This window comes from Neomonachus schauinslandi, chromosome 14, assembly GCF_002201575.2.
Source record: "Neomonachus schauinslandi chromosome 14, ASM220157v2, whole genome shotgun sequence".
Classification (NCBI taxonomy): domain Eukaryota; kingdom Metazoa; phylum Chordata; class Mammalia; order Carnivora; family Phocidae; genus Neomonachus; species Neomonachus schauinslandi.
The window spans coordinates 54,902,536-54,917,817 of record NC_058416.1 but is presented as its reverse complement, the minus strand read 5'-3'; the positions used below and the strand labels follow the sequence as shown (position 1 = coordinate 54,917,817).

Sequence of the window (15,282 nt, the reverse complement as noted above, 5' to 3'; positions counted from 1 at the left end):
CCCTCCATTCTCCAAGTCACCACATTATTTTTCCTTTAACAAAACTTCAGCCACGTTTTCTTGCTTAAAATGTCCCAAAGGTGCACATCTTCTACTGAATACAGGTTCACAAACTCCATAGCAACATAGTAACCATGATTTTCCAATTTTCTCTCCCATGCAACCAGAAAAATGCCCCCTCCCCTTTTCTATTGCCTTTGCCCTGTCCTAAAAACCCAGGCCAAGTCTCCCCAATTCCAGAGGCTTCACTGACAGACCCAGCCTACTAATCTCTGCCTCCTATTCTGCACCACATCTTTGGCACCCAATAGTAAATGCACTATTTTTGTGAATCCATCCTGCCACCTTGAGTGGCTGAGCTCCTGAAAGGGTGATCAGGACTATTTAAAGAGGGCCTTAAACATTTTAATATATATGAGTTGGTTACTTGATTAGAGCTTATTGTGAGATGACCTGGAATAATTTCTTTCACCTGTAAATCAGAGCGTGAGCACCCCCCCCCCCATTTCAGCTGAAAGCCTGATCAATGACTTACTCCCCTGATAGACTGGGAAGCTTGGGAGACCACCTGTGACTGGATCTTGATGGTGGAGAGGAAGGAGAAAATGGGAAGGAGGGCGCTGCCGAAAGACAGGAAACCTCTTCCTTCAACCTTTAATTCAGGTGTTCCCTACTAACTTGATATTTCTTGAACACCCACCCTGCGCAAGACGCCGCCAATTTGATTATTTTTTTCTTTAAAAAAAAAAAAAAAAAACACTGCAGCCCCTGAGCCAGTAAATTACTCACCTGATGGCCAGGAACACCCTCCGCCCTCCCCCTTACAGGGGGTGTCTGGGAGGCATAAGGAATGGGACAGAAAGCCTGGGCTGTAATCTAAAGTGGAAATCCAAAGTCTAATGCTATTGGCAACGGTCTCGAGGCGTTGTCCCTGAGCCAGACCCTGCGCCAGGATGGAGAAGCCTGTTACAACCTAACTGTCCTGGAGTGCTGCGGTGGCCCCCTCCCCCGCAGCTGGGAGGCGACGGCAGGACAGGGTTGGCTTTCTCTGCGCCGGCTCTGGGCGTGTGCCCCCGCCGCAGCTCCGCGGAGCCTCCGAGCCGCCTGCAAAGGGGGGCGGGGAGCGGCGGCGATCAGCCCGCGTCTGCGGCTTTCTCCCCACGCCCGAGCCTCCTGCGCACAGCCGGGAGGACGCCAGCCCGAGCCTCGTCCCCACGCCCCGGCGCGCGGGCTGCCTGCCCAGCCGAGGTAACTTTTCTGGCAGCCGGAGCGGAGGGGGGCGGGGATCCGAGGGGGTCTCCGGTTTGCTAGGCGCGGAGGACTAGCGGGAGGCCGGGGGCGAGGCGTGCGCGGCTGACGCGTGGCTCCGGCGCCGCACGGCCGCCCGAAGCGCGGGAGCCCAGCACCCGGCCGGGCCCTGGGACCCGCCCGCCCTCCGGCCGGGACCCCCGCTGGGCCGGGCCAAGCCGGTGCGCTGCGCCCCCCGCCGGGGACGTGCCCGCTCCGCCCGCCCGCAGCGCTGCAGCATCGGCTGGGCGGGCGCGCGGAGCCAGAGCATCGGCCTCCGGCCTGGGGGCCTTCCCCGGAGCCCTGGCAGGGAGGGGCGGCGCGGCCCCCGCGTCCCTTCAGTGCCAGTTTGCCCAAATCCCCCGTTTGGGGCGCCATGTTTTAAGTTACCCCTGGGCCGGGGGCGAGGGCGAGGCGGGCTGCGCAGGGAGGGGCGGGGGACCGGGGGCGACACTGCGGCGCCGCCCGGGGCGGGTTGCCGGCGGGCGGGAGGGGCCCTGCGCTCAGCGCGACGCCGCTGCGGGGTCGTCCCGGGTGCCTGGCGCGGGCGGGCGCGGCGCGGGGCCGGTAAGGTGCGCTCGCCACAAAGCATCCTGGCTCGGCAGCGGGCCGGCCGCTTTTATGTAACTTGTCTCCTTCCCCGAACTGGGGCGGCGTCCCCCCGGACGGCGGCGGGAGCTGCAGCCCGGCCGCTGAGGGAGGAGGGAGCGTCCTAGAGAGGTTGCTCCTGGCCCGGCACCTGCGGCGTTCCTCGCCCCAGCCTGCGCTCCCTTGGCCCCCCGCACAAAAGCCGGAGCGCGGGGAGGCGGAGGGGCCGGGGAGCGGCACTGCTCACCTGGCGCCCGCGAGGCTGTGAGCTGCTTCGGGAGGTGTCTGCGAGGGCGGCTTTGCGGCGCGTGGGGGTGGGGAGGCCGGGCCATCGGACCGCGGGAGTCGTGGTCTCGGCCAAGTCCAGGCGGGTGTTTCCCCGCTCCTGCTGCGGGGGCTGGCTTTCTCGGCTTTTCCCTCTCATCTTGCCCTACTTCTTCCCCTCCCCCTTTCCCCTCTCCCCTCCAACCTCCTCCAAGTTCATGGCTTCTGCAATGCGGTGGGTGTGGTTACCTAGTAAATTGTAACTGGTCCCTTGCAGTGGGAGCAGTCTTTCCTTTTGGGGTTTTATATTTACGGATCCAAAGTTTTCTAGGGTTTTCTCCTCCAGTTGCAGCCCAGGGTTAAAGCTGGAAAGAGATTGTTGGAGAACTAACAGAATGATAAAGAAAACATGTGGTATTAATTACGTGTGGAGGCTGGGCTGGGAAATCCCGAGAGGGCAAGGCAGTCCTGCTAATGCAGTGCTTCCATTACGTGTTTAAGTTGGTGTTTCAGTGTTTTTACATTAGGCTTGCAGTCCTGCAGAACTGCTTTTGCAGATATCCTGCCTGACCTTTTTGGGGGCCCATTTTAGGCTCTCAGAGGCAGCCAGGTGTCCTGGAGTTTCCCTTGGAAGCGTGAACATTCCTAGTAGAAGAGTCATCACACTAAGTGCTAAAAACATTCTTTTGGGGGTCTTAGTCTGATGTTTAAAGCCTCAAGAAATCCAAAATTATAAAATTCCACTTCTATCTGGGAGCCCTGGATCCAGCACCGATTACTGCAAATTAAGCAAAAAAAGCCCCATTAAGAAAGGGGAGCACCTCAAGCTTGAGTAAACTCTGGGGAATGGGGAGGCGATTTATACCTTGGCTCTAACAGGGTTTTTTAAAAATGCATCTTAATTTTGGTTTCAAACTTTTAAAACTTAAGTTGGAATAATAAAATTGTGAGAGGAAATAAACTGAGATTGAGAAACAGTAACTTTACTTTGTTAATTTCACAAGGCACTGATGAAAAAAATCTCTGAATACTGTTCTATTTGCATTATAATTTGGTGGTTTAGAAAAGCAAAATGTATGAGGCACAAGGTACTGCATAAAGTTCAGCTAGCTAATCCACTTCAGACAAATACTTTTTTGCAAAAAGAACATGTTTTGTGAATGATTTATCAGTAATAAAAGTAGCCACATTATTTAATTTGTGAACCCCTTTTAGGTGAAGGATTGAGAAGATACAGATCAAAAGTCAGTGTCTCCGCAAAGTATTTACATTTAATTTTCAAGTCATTTCTTCTGCATGAATGTGATTTTAGGTTAGAGGCAGTTTTTGCCAGTTCTTGTATAGGGTTTGGACTTTGGCCAACTTTGAATTGTGTTGAAATAGGAGACCAGAGAATTTTTTTTTTTTTTTACTTGATTAGAAACTATTTTATGTATACATTGGTTTTTTTTAGAACTGTTTGGTCAAATGCATTAAGGGGCTGCCCAGGTGCAAGACAAGCAACCCTTCATGTACTGAGAGATGTAATATTGTAATCAGTTTGTGAATCTCTTCTGGATTTACTCTATGTTGATTAAATATGGCAGGAACTTTTTGTCCAGGGTATGGTCTTACATGTTGTAATATACATATTCATCTTTTAAGTTAGTGCTTTAAAAAAAGTCTTAAAATTCACAAATTAGAATTCATGTCCAATTGGTGAAGTAGAACTTCATTCAGGAGTAAGCCGAAAACTATATGTTTGAGAGAGAGAATTTGTGAGAATTTGGCTATAATGAAGAGAGAGATTACTTATTTACTTGACTGTCCTGGACATCTTTGGTTCCCATAGTGCCTTCCAAGTATCCAGACACCGTTCTGTCCTGAATGTCAGCTTTATTATGGGATATAGACTTACTATTGAAAACCATGAATCAAATTAATCTTTAGCACCACTTCATTTAGAGAGATCTTTAGTGGTGCAATTGCTGCATCTATTTCTTTCAAAAGGCTTGCTAGCGCTAATTTGTTGGGAATTCATCAGGCACTCTTGGAGGGTTCTGCTGTCATTTGATTTGCCTTGGCAGCAAAGAATTGTGTGCTCAGAAGCAAGGACTGGAGCAGTGAAGTCATTGCCCTGCCTGGTGTTGTGACATCACTATGGCTCAAAGGAAACAAGGGTGGGGCAGGCAAAACCAGACGGTCTGAAGCATCTTGCTGGCTTTAACTTTGCCTGATAAATGAACGAGACTCTCCTTTCGCAAGTTGAACTGCACCATAAGGTATTGTTTGGAGGATGGGAAGGTAGATGTGAATTCAAGGCTGCATAGGAAAGTGTGTTTCATAGATCAAGGAAGAAGAGGGTTTTGGGTTTTTTTTTGTGTGTGTGAAATAGTAGAAATCATTGAATTTCCCTTTTACTGGGTAAAACACTATACGTAATCTTTAAAAAGGGCCATTTAAAAAATTATCCAGAGAGCAAGAATAATGAGTCTATATTTTTGTTTATGCACAGAGCCAGTATTTTTTTTTTTTTTTACTTTTCTTTGTACTAAAATAGCATTCTTGCTAAATTTTTGGTTTAGATTATTAGTATTGTCTTTTAAAAGTATGTGTTGTCTATAAAGATAGTGTGTTTTCTGGGTAGGCAGTGTTCTTTCCGATTTATTTTTGAGTGATGTGATGGCAATTGGCAATGATGGAAAAAGCTAGAGATCTCACAAGTTTACAAGATATCTGCAGTGATTTGGGGTAATTGATTTCCATTCAAATTGTTCAAATTATTTTATAATTTAACATTTTAATCCTAACTTAGATTTCTAGTGCACAGATGATCACAGGCATGTTTCACCCAAATTAGTATTGAATAAATTACAAAAGGAAGTCTGAAATTCTGAAACTGTAAAGTACATTTCATGTTTTGATTTCTGCATGTAATGTGACATGAGCATGAAGAAATGAAGACTCCTGGAATAGCTGCAGATCTTCATTGTCTTTTCTATACCTCCTTGGTCAAGATGACTATCATTTTTTTCATGTGAGTGTATTATGCATGTAGAGGCTCTGGGCAGTTCTTCACTGTGTAGCGATTCCAGAACAATTTCCAAAGCAAAGGGGGAAAATGGGAAGAATGACACAAGTAAAGAAGTTGAAATTGCAGATCACTTGGTGGAAATGTCCTTCGAATTGCATTTTTAGACCTTGCGGTGATTGGTTAAATTGCACACTTTAGAATTGTAAGCTTCTATTAGCACCAAACCTCTAATTCTTTTGTAATTTGCAGTGCAGAGAAAAAGCTGACAACTTAATTTTTAGATTGCTGACATTTTGATACATTGTTCTTACAGCTCTTCCTTACAAACTTAAAAAAGAAAAAAAAAAAAAAACAGCAGAAAGGTCTGTACTGGACCTAGGAAAAAATGCAATATTTAACTGCTTCGTGTATTTATTTTTCTCTCCAGTTTTACTGAGTGACTGAGTGCATGATGTGAGTAGGAACTTATTTTTCTTGGAGTTTCATCCCCAAACCAAGTACAGGTCTAAACACTTACAGCATTGAGTAAATATTTATGGACTTGAATGAAAAATGAGGCCATTTGTGACTTATGGTTCACTACAAGAAATATTTGAAAAGGCTTCAAAGGCACTGCTACTCTATTTAAAAATGAGAATTACTGGACCCATGTCTGCAGTCATTATTTTTAATGGCATGATCCTCTTCATAACAAGCTTGCTATTCTGCCCATAGCTTGAATGACGTAGGTTCTGGAGGTTTTGCCATATCAGAGAAGAAAATACTGCAGGTACCTAGAGAAACAAGAATGGCTTCTTTAAGGGAAGATCTGCAGGCGGCCTGCTTCCTTTCCTGCTGTCTCTAATTGGTGTCATGGAGGACATCAGTAGAGCGGGAATTCTCAGAAGATGAGGAGAGGGATTGGACTGGTGTGTGACAGAAGCTGAAAATGGATTAGGGCTGGGTGATGATATTGATCCTGACGTTGGACTAAAAAGAGAAAAACTATTTTCTATTGTAGGTCTCTCCTCTTTGGTCATTTTTGTACATAGTGCTTACATTATCAAACAGTGAGTTTCTCTGTGTCTGTGCAAACCCCAATGTCATCATTTCTACAACAAACATATTTTTGCATTTTAACATGTCTGAGTTAGAGATATGACTTACCGTTGCTCTCAGCCATGTGGCAGAGAAAGCAGGCAACTGATTCCACTGATTGGAGCATGCATCCAAAATTGGAGATTGGATGTCAGGTGATTGGAAGATAATCGTGGAGTAGTAACGGGCACTGGTAAGAAATGGTGCCTCACTGATAAAGATGCATAGGGGATGGCATTGTGGGAAAGCATGGACAGTAATAACTGAGTTGGCCTGCAATTCAAAGGAGGCAGAGTCTGACCTCGGCCAAATTATTTTGTTTCTGTGTATTTATTTATGCATAGAATACCTAAATAAATCTAAGAATTCTTTAACTAGAAAAGAAAAATTCTGATGTATGAGTCATAGCTTGATTGGCAGAGTGCTGTGTCTCTTACAATGAATGGTGTCATGAATTTTATTGAATATGGTTTGTCACTTGGATGTGCAAATTTTTTTTATGAAGAATACTTTATAATCAGTTCTTATTTATATGGCCCATTCTGTGTATTTGTAATTATTTTTTTAAGATTTAAAAAAAATTATTTAAAGAGAGAAAGTGCACACAGGCGGCGAGAGGGGCAGAAGGAGAGGGAAAGAGAGAATCTCAAGCAGACTCCCGCTGAGTGAGGGGCTTGATCTCACTATCCCAAGATCATGACCTGAGCGAAACCAAGAGTCAGACACTTAACCAGCTGTGCCACCCAGGTGCCCCAGTAATTATGTTTTTTTTGTGCATTACTTGATAGGACACATCTATTGAATGGTCTTTGTATTCTATTTTGGTCCTTGGAAGATGGTTGGACTTGGAGATTAGTCCTGGTACTTCAGAGGTCAACAGGCCTAAATTTAGCTGGAATGTAGCCTTTACACTAGGGAGCAGTAGGAGGCAAGTCAAAGGAGGAAGTGTGGGGCCTGCTTGTGGAAGGTTTTGGGATATGAGACGAAAGGATGTTTTGGACTTTACTAGATAGTAGGGAGCCAATGAAGGTAATTGAATAGGAAAGAAGAGTGTTTATCTGGTGATGAATGTAGGCTGTATTGGAAGAATAGGAGTCTGGAGATAGATGATCTTTTGTTAATGGCCTAATCCAGAATTTTTCAGAAATTGATTGTAATGATTTCTCCTCTCTGTGATTGGTATTTTGGCAACTCCATATATTTTTTGTGGTCACATTCAGTTGGAGATTAGTTGTTGTTCTGGGGCTGTTTAGAGTGGAAGATTAGATATATGGAAGATGGGAAGATTTTCATGCTGCTTATTTATCCTTCCAATTAAAACATCTTTGTTATTTTAGATATTAAAAAATATTGCATGCTTACTTTAAAATATGTTCTAGGGGCGCCTGGGTGGCTCAGTGGGTTAGGCGTCCAACTCTTGATTTCAGCTCAGGTCATGATCTCGGCGTCATGAGATTGAACCCGGTGTTGAGCTCCCCACTGGGCATGGAGCCTGCTTAAGATTCTCTCTCTCCCTCTCCTTCCCCACCCCCCCTAAAAAATAATATATAAAAAATAATAATAAAATGAAGTAAAATATATTCTAAAATACTGAAAAACAAAAAGCTCTAGAGACAGCTGCTGTTAATATTTTTGGCAAACATCCTTCCAAAGCTATCTCTTGGAATGTCTAATATGCCGCAGTGGGTCCTGGAATCAGACAGACTTGGGTTGGGCTCCCAGTCTTGCTATTTAATCGTTCTGTGACCTGGATCAGCTTTCAACTTCCTTGACTCTGTTTGCTAATTTCTAAAATGTCCATAAGGTTTACATCTCAAGGATATGAGGATTAAGTGATACAATACATGCAAACCACTGAAGACAGTATCCGATGATGTTTCCTAAGTGCCTAGTAAATAGCAGTAGCTTTATTTTGTGTATGTAGGGACTCACATAGGTACATAATATTTTACAAGAACAGATTTCTAGCTTAAACATTGTATGTAACCATTTTCTTTTTTATGTAACAGTATGTCCTGGGAAGCTTTCTCATGTATACAAATTTATATCTACATCATTATTTTTAATGGGAAATAAATATTTTCTTTGGGCCCCATGCAATACTGGTGAAGGATCATTACCTTAACGATGGTGATTATTTGAAATCTTGTTATCCAGCCCCTCCTCCTCCTGCTTCTTTCTGCTTGTACTTTTCGTCATTGTCTTGTAGCACACACATCAGGGGGCTGTGGTGAAACAGGACATTAAGCAAAATTAAAATATCTAATGGCAGTTGCGTGCATTTCAGTGTAATGTGTGTGTACTTAGTCTTAATAAACTAAAACCAGGCTTTCACCATATATTTTTTGATTTCTTAATTCATACTGTGACCAGAGTGTATTCACAGACAGAGGACCTCCCCTGGCACAGCCTAACCTTGAGGTCCCAGGTACCCACTGTCTCCCCTCGTGCATCGCGGCATCCCCAGCAGGTAGCAGACATCACAGCCTGTAACTGAACTGGACCCTGAATTCAGAGTTGAGACACTTCAGAGTCTGGGATAGTTTAGGAGGTGTGGAGGCATGGGGCTTCCAGAGAAAGGGGGAAAAAAAAAAAGCTGCCCTGGGTCTTGTTCTGATTTCTGAACCTTGCCTTTGTCTTCAGCAGTAGAGGGTTAGCAAATGTCGAACTCTGTTCACAGATTTCATGCAGATTCTCCAGGGATATGGGCCACTCTGTTATGTTAAAGACAAGCCCATGGTTTTGACTGTTAGTTTTACTTGAAATCCATGTTGTTTTCCTACATTCATGTGGCTGAGGAAAATAGCTGTATGATCCCAAGATGGCACTAACTGGCATGGTGGACCTAGGCTACTGCTAGGTTGCCATGATGGAGCCTGAGCCCAAGGATGGGCCTGGGAGTTGTTTGCTTCTATGTAATTTGTATCTAGAGTTACATCATGGAGCTACAGTGTTTGGTAATTTCATTTGAGAGAATTCTTGATTTTTGTCTGCTTTATGCCATTATTTTGTGCTATAGGTGGCAACTTTTATTAACTTGAGCTTAAGAGGAATGCTGTTAGTGGACAAAGTATGGGGTTGGAAAAGGTATAGAAGTTGACCAGTTTGCTCAAGACATTTGGAAAGTTCTTCCACTTAAATCCTGAAATCTAGATAGCAGTAATTTATGGGGGAGGAGCTATGTTGTAGAATAGAGAAAATACAGTGAGTTAGAGTAGATATGGGTTGAAACATCTGCTCCCCTTCAGCTAGGTAACTTGGGGCAGCTTGCTCCATTTCTCTGGGCCAGGTCCTCCAGCTGTGAAATGGCAATGATGGTGCCAACGGGCAGGTTGAAATGAGACTTATATATCCGAAGACCTCTAGAGCCATGTGTAATGAGAGTAGGCACACAGTAAATGTTTGCCCAATTAAGCTACTCTGTTGTTTGCCTACTTTGCTTGTTCCTAGAGACCTGTTAGGAATTGTGAGGTTGCAAAGAAAAATCCCCAAGGGGAGTATGGAATTTTGGGACATTCTACCACAAACTCCATAATCCAAAAGATGACCCTCAATGAGAATATAGAATTTTGTCAAATTTGAAACTCCAAATGATGGTAATAGAGGTTTGCAAGGAATTAGCCACAGTGGTTTTCACATTTTCTTGTGTAACAGAATTTCCTGGGGAATTTGTTAAAAAGCAATTTCTAGGGACCCATCCATAGTTCTCACTTAATAGGTCTGGAGCTGGGTCCAGGTATCTGTATGTCAACAGGTGCTTTTAGCGGATTCTGATACTGTGGTCCCTGGGCCACATTTTGAGACAGCTATCTTAAGGAATCTTGTCTCGACAACTTTCTAGTTTACTGGTTACTGTCTGGTAAATATGTAATCTGGAAAGATACTACCCTGTCAATAAATAGTACTAATGTTTGAGAGAATGCTCAGCATAAAGAGCCCTGCCTGGTTTCACTATGGCTGGTCCATCAGTTAATCCCTTTTGTGGCCCTTCTAGGAAATTAAGTAAAATTTAAAAGATTAAGGAAGTAGGATTAAAGGTTAGTTTTCTTATCTGTTAAATAGGGATGATAGTAATTATGTAGCATAATGGTCAGGAGTATTAAATTAGTAAGCGAGAGAGGAGCCTGGCTGACTGGTTGAGGTCTGATTCTTGGTTTTGGCTCAGATTGTGGTCACGGGGTCATGGGATTGGGCCCTGTGTTGCTTGGGGATTCTCTGTCTCCCTTTGCCCTCCCACCCCCACGCTGTAAGTAAGTAAGTAAATAAATAAAATCTTCTTTAAACTAAGTAAGTAAATAAATAAATAAAATCTTTTTAAAAAATTGGTGAAAATACGTGGCTTGGTATGCCTTCAGTTGGGGTTAGTTTTCTCTACAATAATCCAAAAATGGAGTATAATCTGTGAAGAGGAAATGCCTCTATGGGTAAAGGTGATTCTGCTGATCAAAATCATACTGAGCTATTTGGGTTTTACAAATATTCTTAAATTGTTAGGAAGTTCTTACATAGATGAAAATGAGTAAAACCTTTGTTTTCTTTGCAGCTGTTAGTATTCTTGGTGATATTATATAAATGGTAAATGGCCGGATTACATTATGATGGATGCTAATTAGCTTTATTTTCTCTGTTCTCCATCCGAAAAGGACACACTTCTCACTTCTCTATGTAGAGAGGCAACAAAACAAAAGTCACTTGTATTTAATCTTTGAATTACATCAGTTCCTTAGTCTCTACAGGTGAGTTCCAGGGGGAGCTTCCAGACCTCGGAGCTGTAGCCGTGGGGCAGCCTCGCAGGCCTGAAGCGGCTTTCCTGACCGCAGGGCTCTTGGTACGGGGAGACTGCGAGCGAGATGAGTGACTTAACCATCCTCAGACACTGGCTTTTCTCCTCACTGCAGTGTCTCTAAGTATCACCAGACCTGCATCTTGGAACCACCTGTATGAGTGCCTTGACATTCAGACAATATACGTAAAGGGTAAAGGATGCAATATACAAATATTAGTAAATTTTCATAATCTCTTTTTCTACTAAATTTCCAGCAAAGTGTGCCTTTGAAACATTTATTGGTTTTATCTGTTTACCATCATACCTGTTATTTCTACATGTTCTTATTTAAGAGTTGGATTTCAACCTGGTGCTCTCCTTGCCTGCAACTTCTCCTGGCTAGAATTCTAAACGACCTAGTGTACTGAGGAGCCGCCCGAACACGCTTCTACACACTGCCCGTGGCTGGCTTCCACTCTCTCTGTCTCAGTGAACGTTTTACTCTCCCCCATGATGAATCCAGGTCTTCTCCACCCAGGCCAGCTTCTGTCCCAGCTATCCCTTCTCCAAACGACTCTGGTTCAGGTGTCTGTCAGACTAAAGAAAGAAGTGAAACAAACCAACCCCATCTTTTGACTCCGCTTCCTCCTCAAGCTTGGAGCCCGTGTTTCTCCTCGGCTGCTTGGCCCTGAGCCAGGCTTCTTTGAAATTATGATTTGTCCAAGCAGGATGCTCATTTGGCAACAGTGATGGTTCATTTTAAAAGATTCACTAAAGGATACCAAAATACACATTTAGACCGTAAAGACCAATGACATGTACTAAAGCTTGGCACTTTGAGCCTTTGTAAGGTTTGGTTCCTTTGTTCATTCCTTTACTCATTTATTTGTTTATTCCACAAATACTTCTGGAAGGCTCCTCGTGAACCTGGTACCTTGCTTGGTGCTAGGATGACAGCAGTGAACAGGACAAAGCAGACCTCTCTGCTTTCCTGTTCGCCCTGTAGTTTAAGCAGGGGGATAGGCAATAAGCAAATAGATGTGATTTCAGAGGGGGATGAATGCTCTGAAGCAGGACCAGATGACAGTGACCACGGGTGTAGAGGGCTACTTTAGATACTGCCATTTGGGGACTTCTGACATTTTACTAAGTCCTTCTTGATTGTACCCCTGCTCTTCAGGTGTGATACTAATTCTCCATTGTACGTGGTCCGGGGTAGGGACCACATCTGTAATCATTGTGTGTGTGTGGGCCTGGTACAGTGCCTCAAGTGATCCCCTGTCACCGCTGAATAAAGAGCTTTTACTCTTGCCCCCCCTTTCCTGTGCCTTACCTTTCTTGTGATATTATTTTGACTGAATACACCTCCTCTTTTTTTCGTGTAAGTTTAATTTCTCCTGCTGTCCTGATGTGGACTGTGAAACTAATGACACTTGTTACTTACGTTTGAATTCTTAATTTTATAATCCTTTTTCTTAAACAATGCCCCCCAAATTGTAAAAGCTTTGGTGCTTACAAAGCCTACATCTGCCCCCTGCGCCTACTTCAGTTTCAGCTGCCCCTTTCCGAGGTCTGACTGCAACTCTAGTTCACCAGAATCCAGAACCTTGACTGTGTCCCAACTCATTCATGTTCTTCTGAAGGATCCCGCAGGTGTACACGACAGACAAGACCAAAGACTCGTGTTTATTTGCAAGTTGGCTAAAAGAAGTCACCGAGCCTCTCTGAGGGAGAGATCTAAATTTGCAGAGCAACCTCATTCTTCTTCCTATAGAATTATCGCGACGACCAATTGTGTAATTGATGGGAAAGCACTTGTCGAGCTGTAAAGATGCGCACGATAATAATCGGGGGTCTTTGTAGGGATAAGACGGCATGAGTGGGGGAAGGAGCATGTCTGACTTCTTTCATGCTCTACTCTCCCAGTTCTGTGCCTCGGTTTGTTCTCCTCACAAGGGAGTATGTCTTGAGTACTTACTAAGTGCCAGCACTAATGCAGGTACCAACAGTGGAGTGGCGAACAAAATGACGAGCAGTGCCCGCTCTCCTGGGCCTCCTTGTCACCCAGGGCACAGAGATCAGTGTCTGCTTGGCAGTGACAGTCCGCCAGGACTAGTGCAGTGATAGGGGCATTGGGGCCATGAATGAGACCCAGGAAGCTCTCCTACCCAGACTTGGGTTGTGTGGTCCTGGAAGGAGAGGGCGAGATGTCAGACCTAAGACCTGAGCAGTGACCTAGCATCAGCGCATGATAGACACAGGGGAGGGCCTGACTGAGTCGAGGCTACAGGGCATGTTTGCAACGACTGGCCGGTGTGTACAAAGGCTGAGAGGAACGAGGAAGGAAACTGCATCTGGCTAAGAAGCAAGATGGGATCCGGGCACAGTGGGGAGATGATGAGATGAGCCTTGGAGGCCACTGGGCCAGAGCTCAGGGCCCCAGGAAACATGCTGCCTCGAGGAGATGCAGAGGCAATGAGGAGTATTGCCCTGTTGGAACATGTGGTCAAATGTGATTTTCAGAAAAGTTACTTTGGCTCTTGTATTAATCTAGGGAATTTCCTTTGTAAGAGACAGTATATCAATTGTTAAAATGACTGTTTTTGAGTCATTTGTTTGAGTGAATGAATGATTCTGTAAACTTATTTAATAAGTCTTGATTCCAGGGCGCCTGGTGGCTCAGTCGTTAAGCGTCTGCCTTCGGCTCAGGTCATGATCCCAGGGTCCTGGGATCGAGTCCCACATTGGGCTCCTTGCTCGGCAGGAAGCCTGCTTCTCCCTCTCCCACTCTCCCTGCTTGTGTTCCTGCTCTGGCTATCTCTCTCTCTGTCAAATAAATAAATAAAAATCTTTATAAAAAAAAATAAGTCTTGATTCCATAGCCGTGTAGATTTATAACTTCAGGAAATACTTAACCTTAAAAATTCACTTCCTTTTTCTGTAAACTAAAAATAATCACATTTCACAATAAATTAGACTTTCCAGCAACCCTGTGTATAAGTCCTTTGCACATAGTAAGTACTCACAGCAATATTACTGTCCAGGCAGGAATTCAGGGTAGTTTGAAGTAAGGATGTGGTGGTAGAGACGGAGGGAAATAAATCATTGGGAAAATGTTTAGGAGGTGGATTTGTGAGGTTTGGGGATGTGTCTGGGTTTGGGAGGTAGGGGAGAGGGGAGTGGCCCCACTTACTGCCCCTGAGCTTACATCCAGCAGAGGAGGCCTGGGTTGATGGTGGGGTTGGTGACGGGGACACAGACATCAGGAGTTCGGCCCAAGGGTCCTGTGGGACATCCAAGGAGAGATGTCCAGGAGGCTTTACACAGGAATCAGCCAGCCAGAGAGGTCCAGCTTCAGGGTTGAGACACAAGTCATTAAAATACAAAGGGCATTAAAGCTGGGGAAGATGAGGTCCTAGAGAGAGGACTTTGGGGAAATGTGTTTCAGGAAGGAGCGTTACCTGCCCCCCCCCACCCCCACCCCAGTCCCCAGGGGATACTGTTCCTGAGACAACTTTGCATTTAACTGCTTCCAGGTTGACCAGCTCTCAGTAAGGAGCTCAGAGAGGTGCTCATTTCCCCACATGCCCACCCGTCCTGCCGCTTCCCCGCTCTCCTTTCTCTCCCAGGCCCAGGGCATCCTGAGGGTGGTGCAAACTGCACTGTGTTAAGGAGGAGAGGAAGGTAAGGGAATAGAACATGTATACACGTGCATGGCTGGGATACCTGGACGCTCATAGGAAGACTGGAAGTATGGGCAGTGAGGTATGAAGTGCAGTATGAATTTTTATCCACAGTGTTTTATTTTTTTAAAGAAGTATGGGGCGCCTGGGTGGCTCAGTTGGTTAAGCAACTGCCTTCAGCTCAGGTCGTGATCCCGGAGTCCCAGGATCGAGTCCCACATCGGGCTCCTCGCTCAGTGGGGAGTCTTTTTCTCCCTCTGACCCTCTCCCCTCTCATGCTCTCTCTCACTCTCTCTCTCTCAAATAAATAAATAAAATCTTTAAAAAAATAAAAAAAAATAAGGTATGTAGAGAAGCAAAGGTGACATCACTAAAAACACTCACCTCCTATGTAGAGAAGGGGCTGAATTTAAAATTGTGACATGCAGCTTCGTGTAAAGCACTAATAGACTTACTGTATTTTCCTTTATGCAGCCCTTTTCTGTAGACCGTAAAAGGTTCTAATGTGTACTTACAGAGTGCTAGAAACATGATGACAGCTTTTTCATTCCCTTAATTTGCTCCCTTTCTCCTTGTGATAACAAATGATTCTACCAGGGATAAAA

At 44.8% G+C, this 15,282-nt stretch overlaps 1 protein-coding gene across 3 annotated transcripts in view; it reads left to right on the top strand.

Moving 5' to 3' along the window:
• The first annotated feature begins 1,136 nt into the window (after positions 1 to 1,136).
• Positions 1,137 to 15,282, top strand: part of EPB41L3 (erythrocyte membrane protein band 4.1 like 3) — a 142,301-nt gene continuing 128,155 nt past the window's right edge. For all 3 annotated transcript variants that reach the window (XM_021686037.2, XM_021686034.2, XM_021686038.2), the window contains exon 1: positions 1,137 to 1,248. The gene's annotated coding sequence lies outside the window, so the exon portion shown is untranslated. The remainder of the gene's footprint in view (positions 1,249 to 15,282) is intronic.